The following is a 15883-nucleotide window of genomic DNA, read 5'->3' as shown; positions in this document are numbered from 1 at the left end:
GAAGAAAAGGATATATCTGCGCTTGTGAGCCCTTCATTAAGTACATAGAAGAAGAGGCTGAATATAAATCTAACTTTTAATGCAGCCCTCTGCAAAAGTAACCAATAACTTCGAATGGATATTCAAGGGCAAGCAGCTAACTTCTACTGAGGCCAATAGGTAGAAAATTCAACATCTCTAGGAGATTTCTTTTTCCATAGACCCAAGAACCTCAGGAGAGCTTTCACGTGCTAGTGGTTATGTTAGAGGACTGACCCCAAGGACTTGGGCTACATTATCAGCACTTTCCCATACAACTCCAAGAAGGTCGCCTAATTTTACATGCCTCAATTTCCCCATTTGTGAAATACTTGCATTATTTCCTGTGTTACAGCCATAACAAGAAGGTGCAATCACTGTTTTTGAGATCCTTGGTTGGATGCTGACTTTACATATAAGTGTATATTTCCAAATGAAGATGTATTCTGTTGTTATGAATATCGTGTATTACAGGCTGCTCACATTATCAATTTAATGTACACCAAGATTCAATCAAAGCTGTTTAAGACCTTGAAAAAGACGTTACTCTGTGTACATTCTGATAGGCTAAGTGTTGATTCAGCCTACACACGCACAAATAATGTCTTGAGTCATTAGGGTCTAGCTTTTTGAAAAAGCAGTTTTCAAACTTTCAAAAATCCTTTCTATATATGATCTGTGAGTTGCCTTCTACATTTGAAGCTGATAAAATGCAGGAATGTTCACATTCATGAGACAATAGCTTTGACTGAATGCTGTAAAATGAAATAGTCTCTTTCAGTTTTTCCTTTCAAAAGGAAAATTGCATAAATAATACATTTGGGCCTTGCAATACAAAACAAGCACAATAGCTACTTTACAGCTTTCATCAAAATGAAGGCCATCTTTTTCATTTATATTATGAAACCGGTAATACAATATCATCATCTCCGATTGGCTGAAATCATGTAGACTGTGAGCTCTCCTTTCCAGATAATGCTTCTTGGTCCCTATGTCAATGGAATGTGTAATGGTGGGACCTATAAGACAAATTTTTTGTCAGTGGTTAGCAATGAAGCTTAAAAAAAAAAAAAAAAAAAATGTAATAATGGAGATTTCTTGAGGAATAAGCAATGCTTCCCAGTGGAGGGAGGGGGGAAGGGCAGGAAGGGGAGTGTTTCTCTGCTCCTGATCCCCATTTTGCTTTTTTATTCCTCTTCTTTTGCATTTTAATATGTTCTGTTCCAAGGTAGAGAGAGAGGATGCATTGAGGGAAAGGGTGACAATCTCAACGGGATCCTATGATAAGGAATATATGCTGAGAAGTTGCTGTTGAACATTACATAGGTTTCATGGTGTTACTGAGCCCCACTCCCCACCAAAAAAAAAAAAATAATAATAATTAAAAAAAAAAAAAAGAGTCAAGACAGGCGGCAGTGTTCAGAGAATGCTGCCAAGCACCATTCCCATTGCCATCTTGAGGCATGTTGCTCACGCTCCCTGCTCTCAGCTGAAGCTGTCTTTGATGGTTATCTTTGTGTTCACCCACTGTTTCTTGCCTTTCATCTATAGTTTGTTTCCCCTCACTTTTGGGCCAGAACTAATACCATGCCAAATATAGAGTATGACTAACCTTACAAATCTATTCATAGACATCTTAGGGAATTCACAACTACAAATATTTTGCCTTTCCATATATTTTTTTCTTGTATTATGAGATAATATCATATCATGCTTGAGTAAAGATTTTTTTTAAGTGAACAATGCTCCACCCTCTGTTTTCTCTCTCAGTTGCCATCACATTCTTTACTTCTCTAATGCATTCACAAATGGCATGTCTTGAACTACTTTTTCTTCCTCATCATGACCTTTCAGAATAGCATACATGCTTGGTGTAGAAAGCAAAGCTAAACCACATAAAGCTTTCAGATGCCAGTGACACTTATATAATCACCTCTGACTCCAGAGATTATGCGTACAATGAAAGAAGGCACCGCTACAGACAGTTGCTTGTATTTTCCAAAAACTTCAGTTCCATTCAAATTATGTCCATTGTGAAGTCTATTGAAAATGGAATTAAACTAAATGCTGCTGAATGTGTTGTACGATACTTGAAGATTGATACTTCACCATGTATGAAACAAAGACTTTTCACAACCTTTGCCAAACAACCCTTGACTAAAACTACACACCTGATTGGATTTGCAGTACCAAAAATCAGTATGAAAGTAGTATGAACTGATTACTCTGTCCAACTTGGGCAACATCTGCTAGGTCTCCATTAGACCAGAGTTTTCTTTAGGAGTCCCTAATTCAAATTCTAGGTCTTTGACTACACCTCATCCAGACTCTGGAGGAATTCGCTATATTAAGGAGACAGGACCACTGCTCTATCCAGAAACCACCTTAAGGTATTAAGACAAGCCTGAGATTTCATTTGTCTCTAGGCTTTTGAGTATGTCTGGCCATTCTGATCCATGGTGTTACACCACTAGATACTCTTATTGCTTAACTAAACCCCTTTTGCATTTGAGATGGACAACCATTCTATGAAATTTCCATGGTTAGTGTGAACCCTACTGAGGGCTCTGTTTCTTCTGCCCTTAATCAGTTTCTCATTGATTTACAATTCTATTTTCTGCAATGACAGACTTCTCTTGTTCTGTTTATTGAATTCCACAGAATATGTTCATAAACCCTTTTCTCTCATCTTAAAGTAAGAAAGTAACTGCAAGTACATCTGATGCTTCCTACTTTCAAGCTGTAGACTTTTGTTTTTATTACAAAATACATTTGGAACACAAACGTGTATGTTAATACCAAAATACATTTTCTGCATCAGATAGGCCAAAGCAAACTTGATATGCAGGCACTAAGTTTTGGTATTTTAAATCTAGATTTAGAAATTGAACATTGAAACCTATTTTCCCTGCAAAGCTGCAGCTATTAGATGCTATTTGAATGCCAAGGTCAACCATTAAAATTATTCCATCCTTCACATCATTATAATATTGTACTACAAATGTCATCAGGATTGTGACATGGATTGTAAGACTATAACATTAATTTTCAGCTGGTCTGCAATTATATTTCTTTCACTGTGGAAGTGTTAGCTCTGACTTGATAAAGAATCATGCTGTGTCAGTATTCAGGCAGAAAACTTGCATAAGAATGTCTCCGGTGTTGCAAATTTGCAGCGAGAACCTTGTTACATGAATGGCCGTCTGGTCCCAATCCACTAGTGACAAATGCGTGCTGGCAAGTGCATCTAAAAACTAAAGCATCTGTAATCCAACAGCCCATTTCACAAGAGGTACTTTTAGCACAGTTCCGGCTCTACAAATGCTTCCAGTCCTCTGAACACAACCTTGACCATTCCTATTAAGTCCCTTCCTGCTGCTGCATACCTTGAAGCCATTTCTCACTTCTTTCCGCACTTTCTTTGCCCTTTACTTTTTATAAAAAGAAGTGTTCACAAGGAGTATTCTGGCAATGCTGCTAGGTTAGCCCATCTCCATCCCCAAACAGAATGCATTAAGTAGGAGTGGTGTCATCCTTTTCCATTAATGGCTGAAAGTGCTTTTTATCAAGTTAGTCACACATATAGCCAAAGCCAGCGTTGGTGGTTTTGCATCTGCATGGAGCCATGCAGATCATGCATTTCCTGCTTCTTGTTGCTACAGCATTTTCTTCGGGCTCTGCTATTCTGAAATCCTGTCCCAACACGGCTGACCCAGCAGAGACTGTGGTGCCACAAGCTCTAGTTACTTCTATTCTTCCAGAAGCTCCTTCAATGTCTGCTCCTACTGTGACCTCTAAACTGCCAGCAAATTGAGTTGACTGGGAAAAGTCATTACACTTGTGGGGGAGAAAGAAAAAAAGAAAAGGTTTTGAGAGGTTTGTTTTTCTTATCCTAACCCTATACTCATAATATAGTAATATGTACCGAGTATATCTCCATAGAGGTCAAGAACAAGAAGAGTCCTTGATTCAAGGATTAACCTTGAGAAGAAGTTCCGTGTGGAGGGCAAGTACTTCATGCCCAATGACAAAAACGTGTTTTTGTGACCTGCAACACAAATAACTAAGTGAAGACCACTTCTTTCTCTAGAAGGGAGGGAAGAAAAAGGGAGTAAAAACCCATACACTTCACTTGCGTTACTTCTTGTTTACCAAACTTGTAGCAATACTACCAGTCCCAGGTTTCTGTTCGCTTGTGTCAAAGAGAAGAGAAACTGCAAGACAGTATGGAAATACATTTCCTATTTTTGCTTACTGTGAGCAATTTGGTGTAAGGTTTAGGTCTCACCACCACTGCTTATTATCTCTGGTTACCATGTAAAAAATAACAGCAGCTAAGCTCTCCACATTACCAGATGTGATTATGTAACTATCGAGAAATGCCAAGACAAATATCTACTAGACAGTTCCTCTTCTCATGCCTCAGCATCATGCTTTCCAAAGGCAAAGATATATATGCGTATGCGTGCGTGCATGTGTGTGTTTTTCCATGGAGGGAGAGGGAAGAAGAGGTCCTGGCAAGTGGGTATTAACAGCATGCAGCCAGTTTAAAAACAGGACAAATTATGCTTCAGCAGAACAAAGCTGAGCGCATACAAAAAAAAAAAAAAATGTATATAATGAAAAGCACAGTGAATTGTATTATGAACCCAACAGCTTTTAAACACGCTTTATTTTTATTATTTTTTTTTTTAAATAAATCTTTTGGAACTCCTTACATCATTTATTTCACCCTTTCCCGTGATTTAAAATATTTAAACTTAGTATTCTATCAGTACATTTATATTGTGGTACATTAGCACACAAGTTCCTAACAAGTGAGGCCAACATACAAACCAACTTCAGAGTCCAAGCCAAGAAACCGAGCCAGATCTGTGCTCACTTTACACAGGATCATTTCAACAAAGAGTCATAAAACACTGGAGGGGTTAGGAGAAAAATCTAACCCTAAGGTTAGGAAAAGGGGAAGGGAAGAATTGGCAGCAACACACAGAAAACAGCAGCAAATCCCAGATATGCCAAGATGGTGGTCAGACAGCCAAGAGATGATGCTGCCATGGATGCTCAGGGAGGAGTCAAAAGGTGAAGAAGATTCAAAGGGAGCAAGATTTTTACATGAGAAAGCAGGAAACTACTGATCTAGCACTGAAGCATCTTTCTGAAGTTATTTCTGACTCATTAGGGGGTCTAATTTGGAGCATCTAAACCTTTTTAACTCAAATATTCTTGTTAAACAAGAGACAAAATGTACAAATCCACAGGATTGAAACCTCCTGTTCTCAGACACTACTGAAAGCAGGTACTCAGAGCACAAAATCTACTGTTTCTGTCCCAGGTAAAGGAGGGCCTTAACCTTTCCCTATAAGCCCAATTCATTCACTCAGACTAGCAAAGGTCCCTCTAATTGGTAGAGAAATTTGGATAGCTTCTATAGCCTTGTGAAGATTGTTTCTCTGTTCTCCAGCTTAGCTGACAAAATAGACCCCAATAGTCAAAACTCATCATGGAAGAGTTCCCTCCCTTAAGTATATCTCTTTCCCACTTTTTCTACAAGCAGTGTGGGAACTGAGGCATGGCAGCATCAGGTGTATCAGAGTCCCAAGCAGAGAGGTGACACCTCAGGTCCTTCTATACACATCTGCTCCTACCAGCTAACAAAATTCACTCTAATCTTTCCTGCTTCCCCATGTTTTAAATCACTTTTCAGAGATGACCCCGTGAAGTCCTCCTGAGAGGCTTCATGCACTGCTTCACAAATAGGTATTGGTTGGTCCAGTAAGGTCCCACACTTCTCCCTGGATATTTTGGAGGCAAAGCTATTCAGTCTCAAAGATTCTATGTAGGTAGAGCCTTCATTATACTCTGAATGGATTTTCTGCATCCTCCTGCCTGCTCTCACCCCCTATAATATAAACCCATTTTTAGTTTATGCATTTTCTCATCATTTTTATACCTCAAGCATGAATTATAAGTGCAAATGGATAGAGAGACTAGCAAGTTAAGCAGCATCCTTTACAACCAATGATCACTCTTGCTGACACTCAGATTCACATCACAATTTTGAGTGCATAGACAGTATCTAGAGTCAGTATCCAGGAACCGATTCAAAACAAGTGTTCATCTTTTAGAGGGTACTCTGCACTTCAACTATAGAGAGTGTTGACAGAAAACAATAATTCAAAGAAGTCAGAATACGAAAAACATCCACCAGTAAGGAATTAGTTGCTAGAATGTGACAAACTTCATTCACATCGTTTCACAAACCCACAGTAACCCACACTTTCCATGCAGGTTTCACCAGGTCAGAGTAACCTCACCTTAGTCTTCATTTATTTATTTTTCCTTCCCTCGTCCACCCCTCTCCTCCCTTTTAAAGTGTAGGGGTCAGGGACTAGACACGGGTAAATATGCTAGCAAGCATATACCATTGTAAATATGCTAGCAAGCATATACCATTGTGAATTATCCAAAAATGCATTGAGATAAGTTTCTTAGAGACTGCCTATATGGTCAGTGCATCCTTTGTTCTCAGTCTTCAAGGGGCTTCCAAGATGCCCTAATCTGTTTCAAAGGCAACAGCCTCTTGCTTCAAAGCAAAGGGTCATACTGAGCCTGTGTCATCGTAACACATTGAGCAGAAGCTCATGATAAAATGCGAGATGCCCATATGAATCAGATTTTAAAAGACAGGACGCATAATGAGATCATCTTTTTTACCCCCGTTATTTCATTTTAACTGAGGAAAGAACATCTATCCATTTACTCCAAACTCATTCTGCGCACAGAACATTTTGGTAGTCTCCTGCCTCTTAGAGGATACTGAAGTAGCTTCACTAATCCTTCCAAGTGATACCCTGTACCAATTTGACTAGGCTGCTTTTAGGTAAAACACATCTCCGTTTCTGTGAGGAACTCAATACATCTGCCATCTCCAGTCATAGCTCACAGACAAATTTGAAAAGGAACTTGTACATCAAAAGTATGAAAGAAAATTAACAAGCAAGAAATTAAATCTTTAAAACTCATCAGCATTTTGCCCCAAATATTTCATGATAATACTATACTATGTCTTGCAGCTCTAGACTACAAAACATATTGCACAGGATGATAAATTAGATAGACTATTTGCTATCCTACGCCTCAGTTTCCCATCTGTAAAGTAAAGACTGGCTAAATGAATTCGTAATATAAAGCATTGTCTGGTTCTCAGCCTAGCAGACTGTTGAATAGACTACCCTGTCTTTAATTCATATCTGGAAAGGGTGAAAGAAACGTGCTGTAATGTTAGCTTTTGTAAATCTTTTTTTTTCCTCCTTAACACCAAGGCAGAAGAATGAGGGAGCAACTGTTTAAAACAGTTAAAATTCAAGCACACAACAAGACTATTTAGTTACACTTAGAGCTGGCATCCTGTTTTGTATTTTTTATTTTTTAATAGCAAATGGTTTTATTGTAGTACCTGAAAATCATGGTAGTTTGCCGACAATCATGCAGCTTTAAGTACTCATTTCCAAGCCCACTGTATTTGAAAACAATGTTTGGCACTGGAAATAAGCAGAGATATAAGAAAAATATTAAAATCGCTATGGGAGTGACAGGAAAAAATGGAGCGAGACAGATTCCTCCAGTCTGATCCTTTATGATTCTTTTCCAGTTATTGAGTATATAAATTTCAATCCCCCAGTACCACTGAGGGGGGCTGGGAGAAAAATGCATGATTATCATATCACTCAAAGCTGTACAACTTTAAAATCAGCTCCAATATAAATTCACTCTATAAAATGACTTTTAATATTCTTTTCCTTAACATAAGTATTAAATTTTGTATGATTAAAAATTTATTGACTCTCTCTCCCTTAATTTAGATTTTTATTTTCTATTATTGCCATTTCCATTTGATCTCAACAAAAAATTGTGCACGTTCTGGTAAGAGTGTATCTCTAGTGGTGCCACATTGCTGGACTTTGAAAGCTGTTTGTTAAAGCAAATTCAAAGTGACCATCCCAGCCTGGTGGCTCAGATGATGTGTTTCACAAAAGGGGGGGGAAGAAAAAATAAAAGAAAAGAAAAAGAAAAAGAAAAAAAGACGACGACAAGGAAGGTAGAAAGACCTTTCCCTGAGTTAGAAGACATGTCAAGAAACTCTGTCTGCAGCAAGGTCCTTTACATTGCCGACCATCAGAATTTTGTTATATTCATTCACCTGTCTCAGGTGATTTGGTACTTACCTAAGGAGCTGCTGTTATAACCCTATTCTTTAATAGGTCATCAGGTCTGGACGTGTCCCAAAGAGAATAAATAAAATAAAGTCAACTTCATCTGAAGATATGTTCAGTTTTAACATGACCTCTTAATACTCTTCCCTAAGACAGTGTAGCTCAGTGTGCCTGTACTACTAAGTTAAGACTTAAAAAAAACAAAACAAAAAAAAACCTTAAACTAAAACTTACACTTACAACAAAATACTGGAATATAAGTGTCAGCAAGAACACAATCATAATCTGTAGCCAGTATAGCTCTACGCTTCAAAATCCATAGTGGATGCTTTATGGAATTGCTTTTTTTTGTTAGTACTTATGTTTTTTCCAGTAGTTTCACGTTTGATTTGATTTGTGCACATTTACAGAAATATGCAAGTATACAAGAAAGTGGGAAACTTGAGATGTTTCAGTAACATCTACAGCAAAAGCTGCCCTTTCAGCCAGTTGACAAGGCTAAAGCAAAATGAAAAAAAGAAAAGAGGAAAAACAAAAGAAAACCAGATGACCTGCCCTGTGTCATCAAGATGCCCTTAGCTCCACAACTCCTTTTTGGCTTTTGCAGAGGTCACTTACTCCAGATACGATAGGATCAATGTGGTAAAATAGAAGCATTTTGCTCAATCGCCTATTTCACAGCAAACTGCTGATAGGACCCATCAGGTTTCCTTGTAAAAGCCCCATCATTGGGACAAGCCTACCTGACTTCAGCTGCTTGGCATCACAGATCTAGGGTAACACAGTTCCCAAGTCCCCATGGCTTGAAGGTCTGAGGCTTGAAGGTCACTGCCAGCATGCCTAAAAAAAACTATCAGAATAACTGTTTTGCAATATGTCCTATGTTATTACTATACATACTATATGTATACATACATGTATACATACTATAACATGTAGTATAATACAAAAAAAAAAAAAAAACAATCCCCCAAAAAACAATCTTTGACCTCCTGAAATATCTACCTCAAAGCATTTAAGAATGTGTTTTGATGAAATCAGGAAAAATTAAAATGAGGTCCCTGCTTTACTCTAAGTTATTCTTTTGAAGACTTGTGAAATGCCTTAATTCTGTGAGCTTCCTGCCTTTCATGCCCTACATAGTGTGCCCGTGTGCACATATAAACACCAAGCTCACTATTGCAATGGTTATATTTCATAAAATTACTGCAAAATAATATAACCATATACCTTTCCAAAGGCATTGGAAACGCCACATTGGGCTATATCCATCTAACCCAGTATACCATATCCAGCAACAGCCTGTCAGGCACAGGTGGTGATATTTCCAAGCCTCCCCATTTCTGTAGTTTAAGGACTTGAATCAGTGTTGGAGTCTTCCTCATCCATGAATTTTCTTTCCATGAAAGAGTCTAATTTTTTTTTTCCAATGCATGTAATTTTTTTTTTTTTGACCTGTCTACAGCAAGGATGAGTGGTTTTGTTAGCCTTTTTCAGCAAGCAGGTTCAACTGCAAGATTCCACTAGGCCCTATTCCAGGATCTACCTGTTCACTCTGGATGGACCAGCATGGATTCATCACAGAAACTCACTGAGTCCCAATAAAAAACACCAAGAAAAGACCAATTTGAAGTCACCATCAACACCAATTTGAAGTCAGTGTCAATATTTTCACCTTCATAAAAGTAGATTTCAGCTTATTGTCTCTATGTACAAGTAATATCAGCTTTGTCATGGAGTCTTTATAGAAGATAAACTTCAAGCCCTCTAAACTGCACAAGAAAGCCTAAGATTATTTTTAAGAGCTATGCTTTTTTCCTCCTTTCACTGATCACTGTTAAAGCAATCATAAAGGCAGAACAGTTCTTTCCAGTTTTATTGTTCACACGTATTTTAAACAAACCTCATTCTATTTCAAACATTCTGACATTACATTTTTGTGCACCTCTTCCCATCATAAGAGGGTTATAGGAAAATAGCTTAAAAAATGCACAACATAAACAATGCTTTGTTATATCAAAAAGGCCTCTGAAGACAAGAAAAAATGAAAACTATGTTCCCCTCCAGCCCTTGAAATATGGTGAATATAAAAATAAAATTGTAATAATTTTGGTGTTTAGTAGTTCAAGAGTTTCTACATACACAGTTCAATGGAAGATAACTTCCTGTCAAGATGGTTAGCTTTCTAGACTGCTGAAGCGAAGACCTTGTTGAGGCGAATTTGTATCATATTAGGTATCACATGGCTAGATAGTCACCTTCTTTCATTTTCCAAAAGTGCTAGGATTATTCAGGTGGTACCATAAGCTCTTGATAGGGAAGCAGTAACACATTACATAGCTCAACCCACTTTCGCTATAGATACTGCCGCTATTACTTTTGTTCACACCACACCAGTAGCATTAAACAGAATATAACAAGTGGCTGGCTGGCAATTGCACTAGTCTCTAGCACAGTTTATAGTCAATACAAATGCAAATTGACTTTATTCCAAATTTAACCTCTTCAGTGATCAGTGTTGTATACTTGGACAAATCACTTCATCTTTAAGATTCTTGCTTTGTGTAAAAACGACATTGTTAAGTGGGACAACACTGGGACAACACAACAAACAACAGTAGGACATCACAAATGACACTACAATAATAAAAGCAATATTTTTCTAGTGACTGTTGTCCTGGTTTAGCAGGGCAGGAGGAAGATGGGAGAAATAATTCAATACTAAGCCATAGGTTATAAGAAGTAGAATCTAGTGAATGAATGGTACCAGTGTGTGAAATACTGTATCCATGTGTTACCCTAAAATGTCCTCTGAGAAGGCCAACAGCAAGCCAAGCTCTGAAGAAAGCGGCACAGACATTGATCTAATAGCTCTGACATCAGAAGTGGACTACTGAATGGGTTAGGTAAATGATTAAGAAAGTAAGATTAAAGATTAAAAGATTAAGATAGGAAAAGATAAAGATAAAAAGATTAAGGCAAGAAAATTTGCCAGTATTTCTATACAATCCTATGCACTAACACATACAAAAAGTTAAGATGTTGTTACCTTCCAAAAGGCAGTCACTGCCAGCAGCTACAAGATAACACACTGCATAAATAGTTCAGGTCCAATTACAGGATCTGTAGCTTCTGTTTTCAGAGCTGTTTTATTTTTCTTAACCTTAATCATGCATTTTCACTGAACTCATGTATAATATGCCTTGTTTCTCTCTTCTCTTGTTGCTCTCTAGTCTTCTGGCTTGTTTGCTGTGATCTAGTCACATTAATTTTAAATTTGCAGCCAGACAGTCAATCTAAGTTATAGTAAGAGGCAAAATAAAGCAATAATATCATTTTCAGAGGAGTCCATCCGTAGCTCCAAGAGGAATGGGGCACTGCTGAGGAACATGTAAAATAGAGGCAGTTGCTTATACTCAGTTTAAAAACCTGTATCATAACAATAGAAAATTGTTGACTTGAGGTGTTTTTAAGAGGACAGTAGCATATTAGATGTTGCATTCTCTTACCAGTGCTGGATAGGGTAACAGATAGTTGCGATAGATAGACTGAACTTTAAAAATTCATCTCCTATCTCAGCATTTATACCTTGGTCTTCACTGTCTTATCTGAGGAGCTATGAGAACAGTTGTGAAATTGAGAGTTAAAAAAGAAAAGACCTCTTTTTATCTCAAAGGTCAGGTGGATGCTATCAAAATACAGATACGCAGTTCTTTAAAATCTCCAGGTTAAGAAAGTACATCTGTTAAAACAAAACATATTAAGATACTTTCTGCAGCATATGCCACCTCTCACCTTCCTGCAGGAAAACAACCAAGCTGAACTTGAGAATATTGGTCCCATTTGTTCCAAGAAAGCAGTGAAAGCTAGAGATGTCTGAAGTAATATTCAGAATGCACTTTCAAGTTCATCAGTGCTGTTTCATCTTAAGTGAGTAAATAGTCTAGCACAGCTTGCCAGGGAAAGCCAATCCGTTCCTTGTCCTTAGGTGTCAGTGCAACACCCAGGAAGAAAAGTTGGCAGCAGGAGGCTCCCATGCAATGACAGGCCACCCTAAGCTCCCCACAACCTCAGTCTGGTATGGCCCTACCAAAGAGTTATCACACATGGCAGGTCATCTTGCAAAAATCCTTCCTGTAAGCATAGTCAAAAACACATTACTTCATTAATTTAAAGTAGTAGGGAATATGCTTATCTGACCTCTTCATTTCATGAAGCTGGTCAAATGTGGAAGGAAAAAAAGCAAGGAAAAATTAAGGGAAGATTTTAATGCAAATATTACCTTCATCCTTTACAGTCTTTAGCAAACAGGCTTGACACCTAATAACCTAATTAGGTAAAAGAACTTTTACCTAATTTATGCCTGTATAATCAGGCATAGGGAAGAAAAAGTGACAATTCAAATGGCGAATATACCCAGCAGATTCTGTTTCTTCTGTTCAAAGGCTTACAGCCGCCTAATAGAGACATTCTGAAAAAGTTCGATTTAGTCTACCCCATTATTAAAAAAAAAAAAGTATAGAAATTTACTTGAAAGCAGTACGGGAACCAACTGGAATGGAACACAAACTGTGTTTCACAAGGTGCTGAGCCCCCATACCACCCCTGATTTCACCTGGAGCTGTGGATGTACTGCCTCTCTGAAGAGGAGAGAGAAGAGGAGGGGTAGGGGGGAAGGAGAGAGAAGAGAGGAGGAAAAAAAAAAAAAAAAAAAAAAAAAAAGCCTTAGAAGTTCATGATACAGGAAAATAAAACGTCCACAAAAAAGGGAGAAGCTCTTATGTTATGACATTAAATTCTAGAGCTAGAGTTGTAGTGGGAATAGTTATTTACACTGCTGACAAATTTCATATTGGAAATCTTAGTCCACTGAGAATACTCTCCCCCAGTCCCTCCTCTCCAAAAAAAAAAAAAAAAAATACTGTAAACTTAGAATTTCCATGCTTTTATGTATTCATACACACCTACATATATGTAGATACATAAGTGTCTGCAGCTGTCGTAAGTGAAATAGACCTTTATGTATAAGCATAAACTTTCTGTTAGTGAGATAGCAACTTTTGGTATCCTATGGATACCAAAAGCAAAATCTCAAGCTGCTTAGTGGATATCTAACTACAAATTTAAGTTTCCTACTCCTCATACTCAATTTCTACTTCCTATATCAGGAAACTGAAATTACAGAATTAATTCTCAATGATCAAGAAGGTAATATCAGCTCCTAGCAATATCACAAGATAATGAATTCATTTTGCTATGGTTTAAGCATACATGATAGGTAGTGACCTACCAGACTAATAGGTTATTCAGTAATACTGAGGGAGTTGGGCATATTTTTTTTAAAAAAAAAAACTCTAATGAATTAATTCAAAGTCACAGAAACTTACATTTCAAAGCAACTTAACCGCTTCTGAAATGTTTACTAGTTAAACTTGTCAAAATTCATGCCATTATAAACTTCAGCCTGCTTAAAGCCTAATGCATCTCGCTGATGTATACATAGCTAACTGTTTCACTGCTACCTATTTTAATTAAACTGTACACTCTGAAAATAACATCGTGACAAAACATGCTAATTGCTAATGTCTGAGGTACCTCCCGAGACTGGCCATATGTTAGGAACCACTATTTAACAACAACTTGATAGCATTCACTACTTGACAGGGCATTACAAAAAGACTAAAAGGTAAGAGTTTGCTATTGCTGAGATGGCCTTAATTCTGGACCATTCAGCATGTTTAAAACATGGGTTACATTTTCAAAAGTAGTCCAACTCCATTCCAACCAAAAAATCAGTGCCAAGAGGTCAATATTTTATGACAAAAACTGTCTGATGTACTGACAAACTTATGTTAATTAAGAGTTTCTGAATTTTATGAATTGATATGGAGGAGCTTGTCAACAGATTCATTTGCTTCTGAAGTTTAGCTACTTCACAACTTTATTTTGTGCAATTATTATAGTGTATACAATGGGTATACCTAAAACTTCAAAACTTTAGATATGCAGCTCCCACTGGTGTAAAATAAATGAGAGGCTGAGTGAGCTGGGCCTTTTTTCTCTGGAGAAGAGACGGCTCAGAGGGGATATGATTAATATGTATAAGTTCAGGAAGGGAGAATGCAGGGAGGAAGGGGACAGGCTGTTCTCACTGGTGGCCAGCGATAGGACGAGGGGTAATGGCCACAAACTGAAGCATAAGAAGTTCCGTCTCCAGATGAGGAGCAACTTCTTTACTGTTAGGGTAACAGAGCAGTGGAACAGGCTGCCCAGGGAGGTTGTGGAGTCTCCTACTCTGGAGGTCTTCAAAACCCGCCTGGATGCCACCCTGTGCCACATGCTCTAGGTGTGCCTGCTTGAGCAGGAAGGTTGGACTAGATGATCTGTAGAGGTCCCTTCCAACCTTAAATATTCTGAAATATTCTGAAATATTCTGAAATATTCTGAAATATTCTGAAATGTAAAAGCCTTCTTCATTAATCTGTGAGGTGCACAAGGCAACTGTAGCCATACTAAAATGTCAACTATCCAGAGCATTCTGCTAATCAATTACCACTTCCATGGTAAGATCTTGAACCATCTGCAGTGTTGTACATTCTATTCCTGTACTGCATTGCTTTATCTCCACTACATGAGACCATGCTTGTGTCATAAGATACCTTCTTCTCAATGAAGCAGTCTTAATGCTTTGATGAAACTGGACTTGACGTACACCTATGTGTACACCTGTGATTTTTTTTAAACTCTGATTGAGTCTTTTTTTAAAGGTTATTGTACCTCTAGATCAGCGGAATAGTGTCTGATCGTTAGATGGATCCAGTTTTTCCTCCCCTTTTAGAAAAGGCATTCTCTACTGGATCTCCCAAGTATTCTTCCATGATGTTTTACAAGGCAAGTGCTACAGAATTTTCATGACCTATTCTTTCAATGGAATTACAGGAAGAGTAGGTAGATGCATAGAAGAATAATTTGCAGAAGTAAGCCATTATGCTTGCTCCTCACCAGCATTATTGCATCCATTCCTAGTTGGGGCTAAAGTAACACTGTTACGATAGAATATGACTAAACAGCAAGAAAAATAGGTTTGGTGGTGCAACGAAAGGAAAACAGGAGAGAATGAAAAAAACAAAGAATTGTATGATATTTGTTAGAATATTAAAACAAATAAACAAAAATGCTAGCATTCAAATCTAATTCCTCTGGTTATCGCTTTGGCATGAGTGGTAGTCAGTGGCGCGGAGTCCAGTTGGAGACCTGTAGTTAGTGGTGTCCCCCAGGGGTCGGTCCTCGGTCCGGTCCTGTTCAACTTATTCATTAACGACCCGGATGAAGGGCTGGAGTGCTCCCTCAGCAGGTTTGCTGGTGATGCCAAACTGGGAGGAATAGCTGATAGCCCTGAGGGCTGTGCTGCCATCCAGAGGGACCTGGACAGACTGGAGGACTGGGCGGCGAGAAACCTCATGAGGATCAACAAGGGCAAGTGCAGGGTCCTGCACTTGGGGAGGAATAACCCTGGACACCAGTACAGATTAGGGGTGGACCTGCTGGAGAGCACCCCGCAGAGAGGGACCTGGGTGTCATGGTGGACGACAAGTTGACCATGAGGCAGCAGTGTGCCCTGGTGGCCAAGAAGGCCAACGGGATCCTGG

The 15883-nt window shown here is 38.3% G+C and overlaps 1 long non-coding RNA gene across 1 annotated transcript; it reads right to left on the bottom strand.

Moving 5' to 3' along the window:
* Positions 1-214: 214 nt before the first annotated feature.
* LOC112944182 lies at positions 215-9069 on the bottom strand. Its single transcript, XR_003248729.1, has 2 exons — positions 8978-9069; positions 215-1037 (listed from the first exon to the last, which is right to left on the bottom strand). It is a non-coding gene; the product is annotated as an uncharacterized LOC112944182 (long non-coding RNA).
* Between the last annotated feature and the right edge of the window lie 6814 nt (positions 9070-15883).

This window comes from Nothoprocta perdicaria, unplaced genomic scaffold (assembly GCF_003342845.1).
Source record: "Nothoprocta perdicaria isolate Ctin4 unplaced genomic scaffold, notPer1 scaffold_161, whole genome shotgun sequence".
Taxonomy (NCBI): Eukaryota; Metazoa; Chordata; class Aves; order Tinamiformes; family Tinamidae; genus Nothoprocta; species Nothoprocta perdicaria.
This window is presented reverse-complemented; position numbering and strand designations above follow the sequence as displayed.